The 20,827-nt window shown below is 43.1% G+C and overlaps 1 protein-coding gene across 2 annotated transcripts in view; it reads right to left on the bottom strand.

Moving 5' to 3' along the window:
- LOC130117715 (protein argonaute-3) overlaps positions 1-20,827 on the bottom strand; it is a 68,054-nt gene that overhangs the window by 35,214 nt on the left and 12,013 nt on the right. The gene's annotated exons all lie outside the window — the stretch shown is intronic.

The raw sequence follows: 20,827 nt of genomic DNA on the forward strand, positions 1-20,827 counted from the left end.
ATATTAAACGGTATATCTTGAAAGTTTGAGGTGTAGTCGATTTTTGGTGCCGGTCACTTGTTGTAATATGAGAAAACAATCTACATGTGTTCTTTAACTGCCCTGTTGGTGGCTTGCTAGTTCTGTGAGCACTAAACCAATGAATGCCTAACACTAGCCAACAGTTAATGGGCTAGTCTGCAGCTTGCGGTGCCCATTGGTTTGAGTGAGCAATGCAAACAAGTTGTTTTTCCTTTAAGGACCACAACAGGAAGCTTTCCTTCACTGTTGCAAGCAGGGTTCAAAATCAACACTCGCCAGTCACCAAATGTGAGTACATTTAGTCTTTGGCGAGTAAATTATGGAGACCATCCACCACTCTGACCAGTAGAAAAAAAAATTAATTTCCTACACACGCTGGAAAAAACCGCTGTCACTTCAATCTGATAGATCAGATCTGCCATGCTGTGTGTGTCATGTGTAGTACACAATTGCATCAGTCATCAAACCACACAATTTTCTGGCTAAAGTATTTGAGGTACTTGTAATCCAGGCAGTTGAAACAAACCCAGCTATGTGCAGATTTAATGTGGGAGTGGAGCCCCAGGAAAGAAAAAGAAAACAGGCGAACGTCAAGCCACAGAGATCACTGCTGCAACGGCCAATGCAAGCGCTCATTCCTTGTCTCACCCGCTGACACTGTCCTAAAAGCGGGAGACAAGGAGGAGAAAACCACCGACACTGTCCTTGAGCGGGAGACAAGGAGGAAGAAATCACTGAGCGCAAACTGTCTGAAGAAGACTTGACATGCTACTACAGAATAAAAAACACTAATATGAACTACGACTCTGAACTTATTACTGTTACTTATTTGTTATATTATCAAACTCCTTAATAAAAACCACTGAATTCATTAATTCAAATGTGTTACACTTTAGTGTTGAAACAGTTGAATTAATATCTCTGCATACAGTTAGTGTTACTACCATTATTACCACACACTACTATAATACTGATTGAGAATCACATACGAGACCGATATGACGTGCTTAATAGTAATAATAGCAAATTGCACTATTAAAAAGCAATTTTTCTTTTTTTTGCTGGTAAAAAATCTGTCTGGCCAGTAAATATTTTCCATCTACCAGCCATCTTGGCTCTTGGCAGGTAAGCCAAAAAGATCATTTTGGATCCCGGTTACAAGTTTCTGATGGAGGGGACAAAAAAGGAAACAGTCAAATTAAGACAGTTTCCCACCTGAAAAACACATCATCATAATCATACCATGCTTAGCTTTCTAGAAACTTTACAGAATGCACACACACACACACACACACACACACACACACACACACACACACACACACACACACACACACACACACACACACACACACACGTGTTGTCTGTCGGGTTGCCTTTTGTTTCATTTGTTCCATTTTAATTTGAAATCTTTTTGATTTAACATCTTTGATAAAATAAGGTTATAAACCATAAGGTTATGAGTCTGCTGTTACTTAATGTGTTTGAACACTTCTAAGTAGAATTCACTCTGAATGTTACAGGATTTATTAGAACAGCTGATGGGAGAAAAAGAGACTTTATTGGTCGTACAGCTACACGTTGAACACTGACACGCATGCAGAGAGTGGTGGCTGAAGAAATGTTCCTTCTGCCTTTTCCCACCCAGCTGTCCTCCCTTCAGGGGCAACCAGGAGCAGTGGGCAGCCCTTTCCTTTGGTGCCCGGGGACCAAGTCCAGGTGGACATCTATGTCATGGTCAGGGACAGGGCAGGACAGCGTTTGGAGTGGTTTTATTGGGGTTCTTTTTAAGTCGGAGAAAATTCATGTGAGCATGGGGAGAACATGCAGAGAACACACAGACAGCCATTGCACATCGACAGGTGTGGGGCGAACATGCAACTCCCCCAACGCTAACCCCGCCCCTTGCAGGAATCAAACCAAAGACCTTCTTGCTGTCTGACAGCAGTGCAAGCACTGTACCAAGATATACAAAATATAAGAATACTGGCAGCTTTAAAATGGTGGGGGGGGGGGCACTCCAGCACTTAAGGACATGTGTTAGTGCAGCTACTTGACTGCACCAGCACACAAATGCACTAACACACAACTTGAAATTGTCTAGGCAAAGAAACACATACATTCAGGGACAGGAACACAGACACACACTGCCGACCACAGGATGTCTTAGACATGAGTCACTTTGATCCAGAAACACAGAGTTCTGTTAAGTTAAACCCAATGTGCCATACTCATCACATCGCTATTCCGGCTCTGCTGAGGCTTGCCTTTCATAGATCATATGTAAGAAAACACAACCAGCCAATACAGTGCTTGGTTTGAACTAGAGGTGCCATTAGATGTTCACATAATCTTATGCAACCCAAACTTTGCGAAACTAAAGCTCAAAGCCATCCCCACTCCTCCACCTTGCCTCAATTAGTTTATCACCCTTTTGTCACTTTCCCTTTTAACCTTGTTGTTATTCAGCAAGTGCCATCTTCTTTCTTTTAACTTCTCCGCTCAGGCCTGGTGCTCTCTCGTCTCTACTAAAACACTGCCTTAAATGTGTCATGGATAAATGAGAGCCAAGGCTCCGAGTGATTCATCACTAATTTGACTCATAGGCTTACATGTGTGGGCGAAGGTGAGTTGTAGGCAAGGGGAGGGAAAGATATGATTTAAAAAAAAAAAAACCCAAAACATCCATTTCACAGAACAGCGACCCTCTCTCGTGTAACACCGGACACCATCAGTCATCATGTTTGTTTATGATCAGACTTCGGAGGTATGAGCCTTATGCCCTATTCCTTTTTGACATCTCTCTTCCGGTTGGGCTGTGGAATGGAGCAAGAGGAGAGCTGGCGGTTGTAGGCCAGCATGTTCAGATATCAGAGATGGAAATAAAGAATGAGAGATCACCGAAGCAGAGACAGGAATCCCAGTGTTCTAGCCGTGGCTGTACCTATTACACGCACTAACAGACCCACTCAGGCAAACACGTTTGTCATGGTCATTTACGTGGGGCCACAGTGAGTCTTGCAAAGTGAGCCTAACAAAGTCCTGCTCTTGTAGTGACAAACTAAGGACAAATCAAGACATTATGACACTATGTACCAAAAAAGGACTGCACTAGTCATCAAAGTAGAGTTGAGGGTGATCCCCAGGTGTTTTCCCTGAGCTAAACTCAGTTGAATTCATGAGAAATGAGCTCAGTTAAAGTATATAGCCTAAGATGACAGATTATACTCACCATGTCTTTCCCTCATTACAATCATCTCATCACAATCTTCGTAGACAGTATTCAAATCAATACGAACTCAACAACTGTCCATATTTGGATATTCCTGGGGACAAAGTCTTACCAAATGAAGGTTTGTGGACTAATGTGAGTCTACTTGAGAGTCTAGTCTACTCCATGAAAACCTATCAGCATTTGGAACTTGGCAGTAGACATATCCCCAGCTATGGGCCAAGAAAGTGCACGTTAAAACTACTTATTTTTCATTTTTTCCACATTCGGAACAGATCTAACTTTATAAACTCCTGCCTGGTTTACACAGTCAGAAAAATGCTGTCCACCACCAGGATTGAATTACACTGCTTTCCCTGTGTTGTAGCAGGGCTGCTGGACTGAACTGGAGAGTAGCTGGAGTACAGCAGGCAAAAATGAACAGAGAGGTCAGAGTTGGGAGTTCTCTCCTGCATACACCATGAGGTAGACCTCATACTGTAGTGGCCTCCTCGCACTGCGAGTCAGAGCCAACATAAGCAGTGAGAAACACGTCCACCAAACGTTAACATCTTGCCTCTGGACTCAACAGAGGAGGATTTTACTCAATATTAAAAAAGGCAGTTTTAGCTTTTCACATTTCATAGACTTACTCTCTCTGCCAATCTTCCAGTATCTTCCAGGTACAAATACGCCCTAATGCACACACACACACACACACACACACACACACACACACACACACACAGGGGTTTGACGGCATACATAACAGCAGCAGCACCGTGTCATCCGCGTCACAAAGACAATTCTAAGGCTATGCTGAGAGGAAAAACTCAGAGCAAAATACAGCAGAGAAAGGGGTTGAGGAGGGGTGGACTATCACCAGCGTCATAGCAACCATCACAGGAAATCATTCTGATGCGGGCCCGGACGTCAGCTGTACACAAGAAGAGTCCACATTAGGAGCCAGACGGCTGACGAATCTATCACAACTTACTGTCGAACTCTGACGTGATCCTTCGGCTAGATTGTGAATGGGTTTTTTTTTTACATATTGGGCATTTAACTGGTACCATTATCCTGCTAATTATTGTAGATCATTAGCTCGGCATTTATTTAGAGTGAGTTACTATTGGCAAAATGAGCTTAAATTTCTAAAATTGCTCACAGCACAGGAACAACCAGTGCCACTTTAGTAAACGGTGAGTGAGAATATCAAACTACATTTAAAAACTTAAGCGTCGTTTTCGGTAAACTCTGGTACTTAACTTAAGGACTTGGCAACATGCGCATGTGTGTGCGCGCGCGCGCACACACACACACACACACACACACACACACACACACACACACACACACACACTTGCTCTCTCTCCAACAGGCGGGGCGATGAGCAAACTGCCTGTAGTGACTGGTGGATTCCGTAGTTCTGAAAACACTTCAGTAATTTACCAGCCACATTGTTTGAGACTAGAGAAGAAGTCCAGAACAATAGCTGGTTTCTGTTACCAGGGGATAGTAGAGTATACTGACAACTACTTGTGGAAATCTGCCAGCTTGCAAACATGCATCAAAACGCAAACCAAAACACAGGCCTCGTCGTCACAGCATCGGGCTCATACCGATCGGCATTCTTCGGCTTCCTGTCATTACGGCATACCTCCAGAGCATTCTGCTGCTTGAGATGTTGTGACACTGGAATTATTATTAGGTCCCATCGGACTTGGCCGTTTAAAAAAAAGCAAAACAAACAACAACCAGGGTTTATTCATCTTTGTTTCATTGTGAGTTTGAGTAGTGCTGGTTTAAAGGTGTATCATGGTAGTTCCTGTTTGGAGTAAAAAAAGTTTTCTAGCGTGTGAACACTTTAGACTGAATATCTCATGAAAACCCAGAGGATGCAGACCACAGATGGGACTTGATAACATTGCATGCAAAACTGATAACATGCTGGGATGCTGACAGTCTACCGGGGAAAGCCTGTCACACAGATGTTTTTTATACTGTGTGGTCAGGGTAGCCACAGTGTTCCTGGCAGTTTGTCTGGAATTATCAGACACCTGCCTCCAATCTCTACCAAAGAACTGTTTGTCCCTGTCCCCTTCATATTCAGCGGGAACAAATCAGGAGCACTCAGACCTGGGAGTAGGAACTCCAGAGTTCAATCAATCAATCCATTTTATTGAACATGTTAAAAGAAAACACAATAAAAATAAATAAACAAAATCATCGGCAACATAAGTGACAAAAAAAGCAACTCGAATAATACCCTTCATGTTCAAAAGGGGTAAGAGGAAGTTGAGAACTTTTCTAGTCCTATCCCCTTATACTATTCATGCATTGATAATAGAAAATGAAAGTTCAATTTACAGCCATCAGGGTCCGCGATATCTATTGTATGTATGTGGTATTATATGAGGAGGTCGGGAGTTGCAGAGAAGTATGTAGGAGTGGTGGAGGATACGTATGAGGGAAGTGTGACAGTGGTGAGGTGTGCAGTTGGAATGACAGATGGGTTCAAGGTGGAGGAGGGATTACATCAACAATCGGCTCTGCGCCCTTTCTTGTTTGCAATGGTGATGGACAGGTTGACGGACAAGATCAGGCAGGAGTCCCCGTGGACGATGATGTTTGCGAATGACATTGTGATCTGTAGTGAGAGTAGGGAGCAGGTTGAGGAGAGCCTGGAGAGGTGGAGGTATGCACTGGAGAGAAGAGGAATGAAAGTCAGGAGGAGCAAGACGGAATACCTATGTGTGAATGAGAGGGAGGACAGTGGGATGGTGAGGATGCAAGGAGTGGAGGTGATGAAGGCGTACGAATTTAAATACTTGGGGTCAACTGTCCAAAGTAACCGGGAGTGCAGAAAGGAGGTGAAGAAGAAAGTGCAGGCAGGGAGGCGTGGGTGGAGAAGAGTGTCAGAAGTGATTTGTGACAGAAGTGTACCACAGCAAGAGTTGAAGGGAAGGTTTACAAGATGGTTGTGAGACCAGCTATGTTATATGGTTTGCAGACATTGGCACTGACGAAAAGACAGGAGGTGGAGCTGGTGGTGGCAGAGTTGAAGATGATGCTAAGATTTTCATGGGGAGTGACGAAGAAGGACAGGATCAGGAATGGGTATATTAGAGGGACAGCTCAGGTTGGAAGGTTGGGAGACAAAGCAAGAGAGACAAGATTGAGATGGCTTGGACATGTGTGGAGGAGAGATGCTGGGTATATTGGGAGAAGGATGCTGAATATGGAGCTGCCAGGGAAGAGGAGAAGAGGAAGGCCAAAGAGGAGGTTTATGGATGTGGTGAGGGAGGACATGCAGGTGGCTGGTGTGACAGAGGAAGATGCAGAGGACAGGAAGAGATGGAAACGGATGATCCGCTGTGGCGCCCCCTAACGGGAGCAGCCGAAAGTATTAGTAGTAGCAGCAGTAGAGTGTCCGTGATATCTATCTCAGTCCACTCAAACAAATCAGCCCGTTTGCACAAGAAAAGGTTAAGGAGGAATGTGTGACTGCCAAGCTAGGAGGGGGGTTTGGATGGTGGTCCGTACATGTGTGTGTGCGGGGGTTCTAAGAAACGCTGATGCTTTCTGGGCCTTAAACATTTCTGACGTCAAGTCACCCACTGCCACTATCCATGCAGTATAAGATCAGAAGTCCTTCCAAATAGGCTAGTGTAAATATGGTTGCACGTCGAGGTAACCCTGGGTTCCTTTCATAGGTGCTTGCAGCATAGGATTTAATTTCTACTACTTCGTAGATGCAATTCTTGGCCTCGTATAGCACTGCCAAAAACTAGATTGTAGAGCATGCAGACAAATCAGACGCCAAAGTAAGAAATTGTGTTTACATTCTCTCACATTTACTTGTAACAAAGGCCGTGAACAGGAGGTTCACAATGGAAATGGCTTTGCTAGATGGAGTAAAAAAGAGCTCAAGTTTGTTGGCATAATTGAGAAAGAGAAAATTACGTTGGGTAGAGGTAGTCTGAGACCACAGAACATGTTGAGACAGGAGGACAGGGGTGTTTGCTAAATACTAAATATGAAATAAGGATGAATTGCCTGGTGTAGGTATTAGAACCATGTAGCAGGTAAGCGGCCCAGACAAACCAATGACTGCTTTTGCAGTGTCCGCGTAGCCTTAATGTGCTGTTAAATTTTTGACGAGTTCATCGTAAGCTATGGGGGAGCCCCTTATGTAGAGCTAGAGACCCCATTGTAGCCTACAGGGAGTCCTACGGCCACACTGATGCAGAACAATCTACTACTACTACTACTACTTTCGACTGCTCCCGTTAGGGGGCGCCACATCGGATCATCCGTTTCCATCTCTTTCTGTCCTCTGCATCGTCTTCTGTCACACCAGCCACCTGCATGTCCTCCCCACCACATCCATAAACCTCCTCTGTGGCCTTCCTCTTCTCCTCTTCCCTGGCAGCTCCATATTCAGCATCCTTCTCCCAGTATACCCAGCATCTCTCCTCCACACATGTCCAAACCATCTCAATCTTGTCTCTCTTGTGTCATCTCCAAACCTTCCAACCTGAGCGATCCCTGTAATATAATCATTCTTATTCCTGTCCTTCTTCATCATGCCCAATGCAAATCTTAGCATCTTCATCTCTGCCACCTCCAGCTCCACCTCCGGTCTTTTCGTCAGTGCCACTGTCTCCAAACCATACAACATAGCTGGTCTCACCACCATCTTGTAAACCTTCCCTTTATGCATGAATTCCTTGATGCAGAACAATAAATCAAGCCAAATTTCAGTTCAGATGGAGCTCACTAATCAATGAGCATATATAACAAAGTTAAGTAGGTCTAGATTACATAGGAAAACTACAGAAATTATGCAAACTGGACTACAGCCTCTAGTAACAAAGATTTTGGATTAGGAACGGTCTAAATAAGTATTCATGAGCTTGCAGGATGTGTAGGAGGCTGTATAAAGACCTAAACATAGGTTTTGGTTAACAGGAAAACTCCAGAACTAAACTTTGAACATTGATCAGTGAGCACTCTAACAGGGGAACCACAACCTTTGCAGCTGGTAGCTGAAATGTTGGCTGGTTATGAAAGAGAAAACTCAACCACAAACCCACACAAACCCATCAAAGGCTTGTCAGCTGCATCATCAAGTAGTAAGAGCTCCAGGTTCAAGATGTTTTGATGCATGCTCAATAATCCAGGTAAGGAAATAACATCATCCTTCCGTCGGACGAAGGAAGATGTACTATTTTATTAAACCAGACAGACTATCATGGGAAAGTTATGTTACTTAGCAACATACTTATGAGCACCTGAAACGAGATCCAGGAAGTGGTCACAAGAAAAGGGTGATAAGATTGTATGATGCTGTTAAAACAAGACAATGCTATTGACAGAATTTTGTACCATGAAGTATACCCAGGGGAAGCTATGCCTAGTCTGTATGGTTTACCTAAGATATAAAGAAGATATGCCATTATGGCCTATTGTTGTTATGATTAACTCAGAGACCCATAACTCTTAAGTTTCTGGCATCTATTCTTAACCTGTTGGTAGGCAGAAATGAACATCATATTGAGAACACGATGAATTTTGTGGATAAGGTGAGGGACATTATTATGTAGGCGGATGAAACAATGGTTTCTTATGATGTTATGTCTCTCTTCATGTGTGTACCTGTTGATGTAGCAGTGGAGGTAGTCCATATGAAAGTACAGGATGACCCCATCCTTAGCAATAGGACCACTCTTAACACTGACCAAGTGTGTCTGCTCCTGACGCTGTGTCTTCAGTCCACGTACTTCACATACAGGGGGCAGTACTATAGGCAGAGGCATGGGTGTGCTACGTGCTCCCCAGTTTCACCTATAGTGGCTAACTTGTACAAGGAGGAAGTGGAAAAGAGGGCTCTGATGTCCTACCCAGGGACACACCACTGGTTCAGATTTGTGGACGACACCTGGGTTAAAATGAAATCTCAGGAGATACCACATTTCACCGACCACATTAACTCTGAACAACCACATCAAGTTCACCGGGGAGGATGTGAAAAATGACAGGTTATCCTTTTTACATTGTGAAATTGCAATTGGTGATGGACATGTGATTGTTGATGTTTACCGTAAACCAACACATACTGATCAGTACTTAAGGTCTCACCCTCATCATCCACTGCAGCACAAACTAGGAGTCATCAGGACGCTGTACCACCAAGCTGACAATGTCTTTACCGACACAGCGGCCAGGGAAGGGGAGAAATCCCACATTAAACAGGCCCTGGTTAAGTGTGGTTATCCTAACTGGGTGTCTGTCAAAGCCAAGAAGATGCCAACAGTGCACTCGAAGCCAATCAAAGAGAGAAGGACAACAGCTGTCTAAGTGTAAACCAGTGGTGATTCCGTATGTGGCGGGTCCGTCGAAACAGTTGAGATGCATATTTTTCAAACACCGCATCTCTGTTGCTTTCAAACCCTAAAACACGCTGTGCCAGAAATTGATCCACTCCAAGGATCAGGTCCCCTGGCACAAACAGAGCAATATAGTGTACACTGTTAAGTGCCGGGAGAATTGCCGTAAATTGTACATTGGGGAAACAAAACAGACTCTTGGATGGCACAACACAGAAGAGCTACCTTGTCAGGCCAGGATTCTACATCCATCTACAGGCTAGGGGCCACTCAAGGATGAGGATGTGCACATCCTTGACAGGGATGAACGCTGGTTTGAACAGGGAGTCAAAGAGGCCATCGATGTGAAGAGGGAACGACCGTCCCTGAACCGGGGGTGGGGGGGGCTAAGACTACATCTGTCGCTATCTTACAATGCTGTTGAGTGCAGCTATCCCCCCCTCTGTGAATAGTACACATGGCCATTGTAACGCTCTGTAATGGTCACAGCAATCTGCACACAAAATCGATCATTGGTTTCGGTCGTTATGCAACTGTGCTGTTTATAAGGTGGTTGGGGGGGACAGTTGAGGTTGAGGACGAAGTCACTTTGATGAGTGGTGAAACGTTTCTCCCACTAAACGTTGTGTCCAGATAAACTGATTAGACTTTCTGGGACTCCGGGTTAGAGGAAACCTCTCCATGTCAAGTTTACTTTCAAGGAGTTAGTGCATTTGTGTTTAGATCAGTGGTTTTCAGAGGGTTTCTTTTTTTTTTTACAGGGGAAACAAATTTTCAGAATAACTTTTCTTGTAACGCCAAACTGTTTTTACTTATGACTGTGTTGGTTAAAAGGAGCAAACTTATGCTTTTATAATGTTAAACTATAATCCTTCAGTGTATTATTCATCATGTCTGTTTTCAATGGACCTGAGAAGGCTTTGGCTGCATATAATTCCAGAATATAATTTGGGGACCCGTTTCAAATCTCCCCAAGACCCAGAATTTGAACAACACTGGTTTAGATGATTATAGTTAAGGATGTGTCTTACAAGGTGAGCAGAGAGGAATCCATCTTGCATCTGTCTTTCAACATATTTTCACTTGCTGACTCTGAATTTAAAAAAAAAATTTTTTTTTTTACAAACAAGCAAAAGAGACTGTGGAATATTTTAGCTAGCTACGATGAAACTGTGGACCATGAATAAAATTACTTTCTTGAGGAAATTTCAGTTAAGTTATGGCAGCTCAATGTGGTTGTGCATGGGATGAAACAGAAACTTAAGCCCCTGGTGAAGTTAATGCTGCTGAAGACATGGCTTAGTGACCTTTGTAACCTGTTTATCACACAACTGCCAAATCATTCAATCACTTAGGTTAAGACAAGCTTATCATTCAATAGGCTGTTTTTTTGTTTTTGTTTTTTTAATTTTCTCCTTTTTTCTCCCCAATTGTACCCCAGCCAATTACCCCACTCTTCCGAGCCGTCCTGGTCGCTGCTCCACCCTCTCTACCAATCTGATCCGGGGAGGGCTGCAAACTACCACGTCCCCTCCGATACATGTGGAGTCGCCAGCCGCTTCTTTTCACCTGACAGTGAGGTGTTTCACCAGGAGGACGTAGCACGTGGGAGGATCACGCTATTCCCCCCAGTTCCCCCTTGTCCCTGAACAGGCCCCGACCGACCAGAGGAGGTGCTAGTGCAGTGACCAGGACACGTACCCACATCCGGCTTCCCACCCGCACACACGCCAATTGTGCCTGTAGAGATGCCTGACCAAGCCGGAGGTAACACAGGGATTCGAGCCGGAGATCCCTGTGTTGGAAGGCAACGGAACAGAACGCTACACTACCTGGATGCCCCAATAGGCTGTTTTTAATAAAGTGTAACAATAAAACTTCTGACCACTCTAGCTGCTGATGGTGGACTGACCTGCGCTCCACACAGACCAAGTTAGTGTGTTCCTAATCTTTACATGTAGACATTCTAATGGGATTGAAAAGAGGTAAAGGAGCAGTCGCCTGTGCTCACTGTTTACATTTCAGGTGTTGACATGAATGTTCTGTACCGTAATAGACCAGAACAGCAGTAACAATACAAGGCAAGACTGAGACTTGCTCTAAAACTCCATCATGTGACCCTGGGAGTATCAGAGGTAATTTATTACTGATGGAAAGAAAAACACTGCCTTTACCAGTTTCTCATCATTTACTGCTGCCTGACGTCCAGGCACCAAGAGGCAGGGAAACCTCACGAGGAACTGGCTGGCTGCCAGACAGATTATTGGATTTTCATTTACATTTTAAGGATTTGGGGAGTTGTAATGACTGGAACGGTAGAATAACTAAAATCAGCCAGTGTCTGTCAGTGACAGCATCAGCATTCATTGGCTGTGTTATTGTTGGGGAGCTCTGCTGTCAATCAGCAGCATTACAAAAGGAGGCATGTCCTGGTTGCCCATATGACTGAGATTCATTTCACATTATATTAGGAACAATTTACATGTTTGTATGGCTGTTCAAAGTATTCCTAAGGGTCCTGTGGCTATCATGTAAAGAAAGGAATATTAGGTTGCAATATCAAAGTCAAAATGATCATCTCGGTTATTATGCTGAATAATATTGTCACGATTGTTAGATTAATACTGACAGTCATAAATAAGATACAGAAGTTATTTAATTTTAACACTTAACTATTTTAATCTGTGGCTAACACTTTAAATCAAATTAAATGACGTTGATGACCCTAATGTGCAAAGATCCTAAAAATCTTTTCTGTTGGTTGTACACAACACTGAAATCATAACACTGGTTAACATGTCAGCAAAGGTAACTGAGTGCATTTCTCAGCATACCTCAGTTGCAGCACACACTGGAAGCTGGGAGCCGGACTCAGGCTACTGAATAGTGTGAAGCCAGGCTTAGATCCAGTCCCTGCTAACCCCCTCCGTATGCAAATGTTGAACTCACTCACTCTCTTCGCTGCCCACCAGTGCACACGAGTTCACAGGCATGTGTGCAAGCCCACACACACACACACACGTGCACACACATGCACACGCACACACACAATACAGCTGTTGTGTGTCCAATCCAGTGAGGCCTGAGCTGTGGGAACAGGGCACAATGGCATCAGTCACAGCAGGCAGAGTCTCCAGAGACACACACTCAAGCACGTGCATGCACATACATGCATAAACTCCGATTACTAGCTAGGAGAGATTAATAGACATCCCATCTTTCCTCGCATCTACCTCAAAGTATTCCCCTCTGGCACCCATGGGAGCCACTGCCATCCTGGGCTGGAGTGTTCTCTCTGGAAATCACCAACCGACAGCAAGACACTGAGCCACGAAGAAGAGCCTCGTCAGTCACAACAACATGAGAATACGTTTGAATTCCCTTGAGGACCAACCTGGACAGTGTGTGAGTGTGTGTGTGTGTTGGAGGGGGGCAGAGAGACGCTGCGAGCGAGACAGACTGAATGATAGGGAAGGTAACAAAGACAGAATGTGAGAGAGACAGTTTCAGTCAGAAGGGCAGCCATGTCTGAGACACAGTAGCAGTGTTTTAGGTTGTGTATGTATGTATGTATTTATGTATGTATGTATGTATTTATGTATGTATGTGTGTATGTGCACGTGCGATGGAGGGCTTGGTGAGATTACACACTCCACTATACATTAAGAAAGAGGGAGGCCACTGTGTACATCTCTCACACACATACTGAATCAGAGAGCACACTCTTAAGATGGCTTTGGGATTCTGCTGGGCTAGGTTAAAAGGAGCCCTTTGTGTTAGCATACTGCTAATCTGGTTAGCGTACTGGGAGAGGGGGCGAGGCCACAATGAAATATATTTATGAACTGGCTAAGCACTGCTGGTGGGTAGAGTAAACAAAAACAGTACTCAAGTAACAATAAAGTTACTTTATAACGTTTACTCAAATAGAAGTAAAAGTACTCATAAAAACAACTACTTGATTAAGAGTGGAAAAAGTATCTCGTAAAAAACTACTCAAGTAGTGAGTAACTTCATTAGATTCAATTTATGTGAACGTGCAAAACTGTTAAACAAAGGAGTCCTCCAAAAAGAAAGAAAGAGCAGCCGACCAGGTCCTCACTCACAATGCAAGAAATAAAGTAATTTTCTCAGTAACTGCATTTAGGTTCAATAGGGTGATGTGCATGTAACGTTAGAGGGGCAATTGTATTTCTTTTTGAGAGTTTAAATATTCAGACTTTGTCAGTTCATTCCTCGTTTGGCTTCCAAATAATAAGTGTGTCGTCGAGTGAGGCGCCATTTGTACTTCTGCCTGTTCAAGGAGGGAATGTTGCGCCATTCATTCAGCTTGCCGTTCTGTAACGTTATAAAAGGTACGAACACAGAATTGGGGAAGGGGGGGGGGTTATTATTGTTCCTCCATTAAGCCGGTGTCATACCATATTTCACGACCCATCAGATTCTGTGACCTGCCCTGACATTCTCACCCTATCCCTAAGAGACTCACTGATTCACTTTTTCTTTTCACTTCAGATCTGATTCCGATACCTGAATTTGGATATCTGCCGACACCAGAGCTCTTTCTTCCTGATGATGATAATCAGTCCATCAATCATCATCATCATCATGAGGCTGTAGTTAACTACACAGCACTTGTTAAAAAAAAAAAAAAAGAGGCAAAAAACCAAAAATGCATGAAATTTAAATTCATTCCAAAGCAATTTATTTGACCTGTAGTTAAAATATGGCTTCACATACAAACAGGTGTAGGGCGGCACATTGCTAGGGCAACTCCTTTAGTGTGTTAACTGTCTTAGAGTCAAACTGTGCTTTTTGTCATCTCCAAATTACCCAAAATAATTCAACTTTTTTTTAACAAAAAGACCTATGCTGTAGTCATTTTCTGTTAAAATGCCATAAAAGGCATCCGGGTAGCGTAACAGTCTATTCCGTTGCCTACCAACATGGGGATCCCGGTTCGAATCCCCGTGTTGCCTCTGGTTTGGTTGGGCATCCCAACAGACACAATTGGCCGTGCCTGCGGGTCGGAAGCAGGGTGTGGGTGTGTGTCCTGGTCGCTGCACTAGCGCCTCCTTTGGTCAGTCCGGGGTGCCTACTTGGAGGGGGGGACTGGAGGGAATAGCGTGATCCTCCCATGCACTACGTCCCCCTGGCAAAACTCCTCACTGTCAGGTGAAAAGAAGCGGCTGGTAACTCCACATGTATCAGAGGAGGCATGTGGTAGTGTGCAGCCCTGCCCGGATTAGCAGAGGGGGTGGAGCAGAGACCGGGGCAGCTCAGAAGAGTGGGGCAACTGGCCAAGTGCAATTGGAGAGGGGGGAAAAAAGGGGGGGGGGGATGCCATAGAGGTTTTGTTTTTTTGTTTTTTTGGTAAAAGACATAAAACAATATGGACTAAGTGCTGATCTGTAAAACCAACTGCAAATATGTTGCTCTTGACTAACCTGGTGTTAAGCTGCCCTGTCTGGCCCGGCAGCACGGACCCGGTTCCCTGAAACCCGTTTGTGTCGGGCGTTTGAAATTTTTATTGTCCAAGCATCAATTAAATCCAATTGTGACAATAATCTGGATAAAAAGACGGAAGATTGTAAACGTGATTCTTAATTTGTTCTGCCCAGTGTGAAGTCTGTCCTGCAGGTCCAACCCCCACCCACGTCTGTGTGTTTCCTGAAGGAAAAAACTTATCAGAAAGTAACCCTCTCATCTGCCTCTCTCCCTCCATTCATGTTTTAAGACCCAAAACTTCCAGAAGAGTCTGCATAGGAAAAAGAAAGATGAAAATCAGGAAAAAATGGACACACGGGATGGATAGAAAGAAAATAATAATACCCTGTGTTTCATTACAATTTTAGTGTCCTTCCCTTTCTTGTGAACAGACGCCTTTTTTTCTTAAGGTCACGTGGCATATTTTCTCAAATGATAATGCTTTTTTGTTTCATCTACTAAATCAAACCCTCCAAGTTTTTGCAGTGCTGTGACAGTTTTGATAAAATTTAGTTGTTTTCAGAAAATAATCAATTACTTTGACGGACTTGACAAAAGTTTCATCAAAAAAAAAAAAAAAACTTTCTCCAAAGTGTACAATTCACTGGAGAATCTGTTACCATGCTGTCTCAGTCAAAATCGTTCTCTATTTCATCCTCCTCCTCCTCCTCCTGACTCTCAGTGACAGGCAGGTCCGCCACAACCTCCTCACCGTCACTCTGCGCCTCCTGCCCGGTCTCGGCTGCAGTGGCTGCCGGGGAGGACACGCACACAGCAGCGCCACTAAGTCCACGTACACTGGGTCCCCCTGGCAGTTATTATGTCATCTACAGCCATTTTATCTTTCTCCAAATTACTATGGCGTTTAGGAGAGTCCAGGTTTACATTTTGTGGAGTTTAACTTGTTTCCCCCGGGGCCATGGGCCTCGTTACTCCAACCTGCCTCCTCGCTACCCTCCCCCTCAAAACACTACATACTTCCTGAAATTACATACACCATTTTGGCTGTGGGCTTAAAATCGCATTATTAGCTATATATTTATAATTCATAAAAACATGTAATCTGGATTGGTACGTCATGGACCGGAAACATCAGCCTGACATCCAACGAGTGAATTACGTCAGTACTCTTACCCGATGCTGATATTGGACCGGACCCAACGCTAGTAAAAATAGCAAGAAGTGTGTAGCCCAATGTAATGGAATAGAAGTACATATATTTAATAGCAAATGTACTCCAGTAAGAGTAAAAAGTATTCTGCAAAACAACTACTCTTAGAAGTACAATTTTTTTTTAAATACTCAAGTACATGTAATAGAGTAAATGTAACACGTTACTACCCACTTCTGCTAAGCACTATGAATCAGCTATCAGGAGAGATGGTGGATGTGTGTGTGTGTGTGTGTGTTTGCATTTATGTGTAGGGATGGGTATCAAGGGAGCAGTGCTCAGGCAAGACAACTTTTACTACCGCTGATAAATAGACCAAATTCTGCCCATCTTCCTGAATTCCAACCCCCCACCCCTCACATGTCCTTCTTTTCCAGGCTACAACCTCCCCCTGCACTGTGCCCCTCAAGCCTTGCTCCAAAAACAGACCTCAGGAAGGGGAATGAGAGAGGAGGAAAAGAGAGGAGCAGCAGTGACACATCACAGCCCTCAGCCTCCCTCTTCCTCCTCCTTACTCTCCCCCATCCGCTGTCCCTTCCTTCACAGGGCCCACCCACAGGAGTAGGCCGTCAGCCCTCACAGCCCCAGCAGCATGTGTCATCCCACAGCCAGAGCAGTACAATGACACGGAGCTGTTTCCATGAAGACTCGGTAAGGAGGATAAAAACTGACATCCCACACAAGGCCGTGGACGGTTCAAAGCCCAACGAGGAAAACCAAGTTTGTGTGTTTGAAACTAAAGAGTGAAAGAACGGAAGAACGAAATAGATTGGAATTAAGTGATAATAAAACTCATTAGAAATGTTGGAAACATTTCACCATGTTGGGACAAAAGACATTAGAGTAAAGAATAAAATATGCAAGAATAAAGCACAGTTAGACAACGTCTGATGAAGTTATATCCAAACAGGAAAGGACTTGTATTGTAGCGCTGGACAATAATTCAGTATTATCATTTATCGTTTTTTGTATTGTATTGGGATGAAATCTGGATATTGTGATATCATGATACACAATTTTGCTGTCCAAATCAATGATAATGAGAATCTGTTACCTAAAATTTCTCACAAAATGAGGTCTGAAATATTTGAGACATTATTTAAAGACTAGTTTTGTTTTGATATACTTAACACTACCAAACTGTTCAATGTGACGAACCTCAGTTGGATTCTTAAAAATGGCATTTTTGCATATGTAATCTTTTTATTTGGAAATGTTAACAAGCGCAAAATACAACAGGCATGTACTTAGACTATTTCCATTTTTCTTTTAAAGAGAGCAGAAAAAGAAAACAAGATAATAACACACACATAATAACAATGAAACATAAATGTACATGTGAAAGAGGTCACATTTAGCCATGTTCAGTGTCACTGTGTATACATATTCACGACTGCAGTCATACATGCCTGCATCAGTCCAAAGCAGAAACAGTTTAGATGCAATTTAAATACAATATTCACAATATGTATATCCCTAGAATATACAATCCCTGGTAATTGGTATATAAGAAGAAAAAATAAAGCTATGGGTAGGAAAAATAAATATGTTTAAACATTTCTTTTTGTGAAATGTTACATAAGCCTACTGTGGTCTATATGACTAAATATCTTAGGTCATCAGGCAAAGTTTGTAGTTTGCTGAGATATGTCAAACTCGGACCCCAGAAAAAGAAAAAATTGTCACTGGACCCCCTAAGAGTGTACTTCATCTTCTCTAACTGTATGAAATGCATCAGACCACTCAACCACATAGACACTTTAGGCGGGTGTTTTGATTTCCAATGTAGTAAAATTCTTCTGCGAGCAAGCAGTGTCATGAAAGCAATGATGGTTTTATAGTTTTTCCTCATTACAGAGTGTTCTCCATCTGTGATTCCAAATATAGCTGCTGCTGCATTGGGTTGGAAATCAATATCAAGTGATTCCGACAGTGATTTAAAAACCATACACCAATAAGCTTTCAGAGCCGGACATGACCAAAACATATGGGTTAAGTTGGCAGGGGTGTTATGGCACCTGCCAACTACTTGCGTCTGAATTAGGGTACATCTTAGCTAGTCTTGGTTTAGAAAAATTACCAAGCTGTAGGACTTGGAACTGTATCATACTTAGTCTTGCACAGGAAGCACCATCATTCACTTTTTGTAAAGCACAGTTCCAGTCGTGCTCATCCATGTCCTCTCCTAGCTCAGCTGCCCAGTCTCCCCTAATCTTAGCAAAAGTTATGTTTTTAAGAGAAGCTATACAATCACGTATCCTTGAAATTAGTCCTTTAGAATTAAAAGGGGTCTCTAGCACACCATCTAAACCTGAGACTGAAGATAAGTTTGGAAAGTTGGGATCATGGCTCTGAAGGAAGTGGCGGACTTGAAAATATCAAAATAAGCTAGACCGGGGAGTCCAAATTTGTGTGATAAGTCATCAAAGCTTGCAATTACACCGTTTATGTACATATCTTTAAATTTAGAAATACCTTGTCTTTGCCAAAAAGAGAATGCAGAGTCTAATCTAGCTGGGGGAAAAAGTGATTATTGCATACAGGACTCATGCCAAGACAACACTTGAACCCAAAGTTCCGTCTAAGTTGAAACCATATCTTGAGGGTGTTGATGACGACTGGGTTGTTAGTAAAGTGTGAAATAGAAAGAGGAGAGCTGGAAGTGACCAGGGCTGTGAGAGATGATGAGATACAAGATGTAGCCTGAAAGTCACACCAGTCTGTATCTGGAGAGTGAAGCCAATACATCATTTTTTGAACATTTGCAGCCCAATAGTAATAGCAAAGATTTGGAAGAGCTAAGCCACCCTGTAATTTAGGCCTTTGTAGTAATTCTATACATACTCTGGGGATCTTACCGCTCCATATGAGTGAAATGAAAGCCTTACCAGAAAAGGATTTAGGAAGATAAAGCGTGATACATTGACACAAATAAAGGAATTTGGGGAGTACATTCATTTAATACAATTCACTTTTCCCGCCAAGGACAAGTAAAGTGATTTCCACTTTTTCAGGTCTAGTTTGACTTTCTCAAATAAAGGAGAGAAGTTTTCCTGATAAAGATTTTGCATGTCTCTCGTGATATTAACGCCCAAACATTTAAAGCCATTTCTGGACATTTGAAACGGTAAGGCAATATCTTGTATTTGAAGAGCCAAGTCATTAACATCCGACTGGGATGTTACATCCGGAAAGTATTCACACCCCTTCACTTTCCCCACATTTTGTTATGTTACAGCCTTATTCCAAAATGGATTAAATTCCTTTTTTTTCTCATCAATCTACACACAATACCCCATAATGACAAAGCGAAAAAGGTTTTGCAGAAATTTTTGCAAATTTATTAAAAATAAAAACTGAAATATTGCATGTACATAAGTATTCACACCCTTTGCTATGACACTCAAAATTGAGCTCAAGTTCATCCTGGTTCCACTGATCATCCTTGAGATGTTTCTACATCTTGTTTGGAGTCCAACCGTAGTAAATTCAATTGATTGGACATGATTTGGAAAGGCACACACCTGTCTATATAAGGTCCCAATGTTGACGGTGCATGTCAGAGCAGAAACAAAGCCATGAAGTCAAAGGAATTGTCTGTGGACCTCCGAGACAGGATTGTATCGAGGCACAGATCTAGGGAAGGGTACAAAAAAATTTCTACAGCTTTGAAGGTCCCGAAGAGCACAGTGGTCTCCATCATTCGTAAATGGAAGAAGTTTGGATCTACCAGGACTCTTCCTAGAGCCGGCCACCCAGCCAAACTGAGCAATCGGGGGAGAAGGGCCTTGGTCAGGGAGGTGACCAAGAACCCGATGGTCACTCTGACAGAGCTCTAGCGTTCCTCTGTGGAGATGGGAGAACCTTCCAGAAGGACAACCATCTCTGCAGCACTCAGCGGCAGGAACTGGGAGACTTGTCAGGATCGAGGGAAAGATGAATGGAGCAAAGTACAGAGAGATCCTTGATGAAAACCTGCTCCAGAGCGCTTAGGACCTCAGACTGGGGTAAAAGTTTACCTTTCAACACGACAACGACCCTGAGCACACAGCCAAGACAACGAAGGAGTGGCTTGGGACAAATCTGTGAATGTCCTTGAGTGGTCCAGCCAGAGCCCAGACTTGAACATCTCTGGAAAGACCTGAAAATAGCTGTGCAGCAACGCTCCCCATCTAACCTTACAGAGCTCGAGAGGATCTGCAGAGAAGGATGGGAGAAATACCCCAAATATAGGTGTGCCAAGCTTGTAGCTTCATACCCAAGAAGACTTGAGGCTGTAATCGCTGTCAAGGGTGCCTCAACCAAGTACTGAGTAAAGGGTGTGAATACTTATGTACATGCAATATTTCAGTTTTTTATTTTTAATAAATTTGCAAAAATTTCTACAAAACCTTTTTCACTTTGTCATTATGGGGTATTGTGTGTAGATTGATGAGAAAAAAAAGGAATTTAATCCATTTTGGAATAAGGCTGTAACATAACAAAATGTGGGGAAAGTGAAGGGGTGTGAATACTTTCCGGATGTACTGTAATAATAAATCAACA

The sequence above is a fragment of the Lampris incognitus genome, chromosome 9 (assembly GCF_029633865.1).
Source record: "Lampris incognitus isolate fLamInc1 chromosome 9, fLamInc1.hap2, whole genome shotgun sequence".
NCBI lineage: Eukaryota > Metazoa > Chordata > Actinopteri > Lampriformes > Lampridae > Lampris > Lampris incognitus.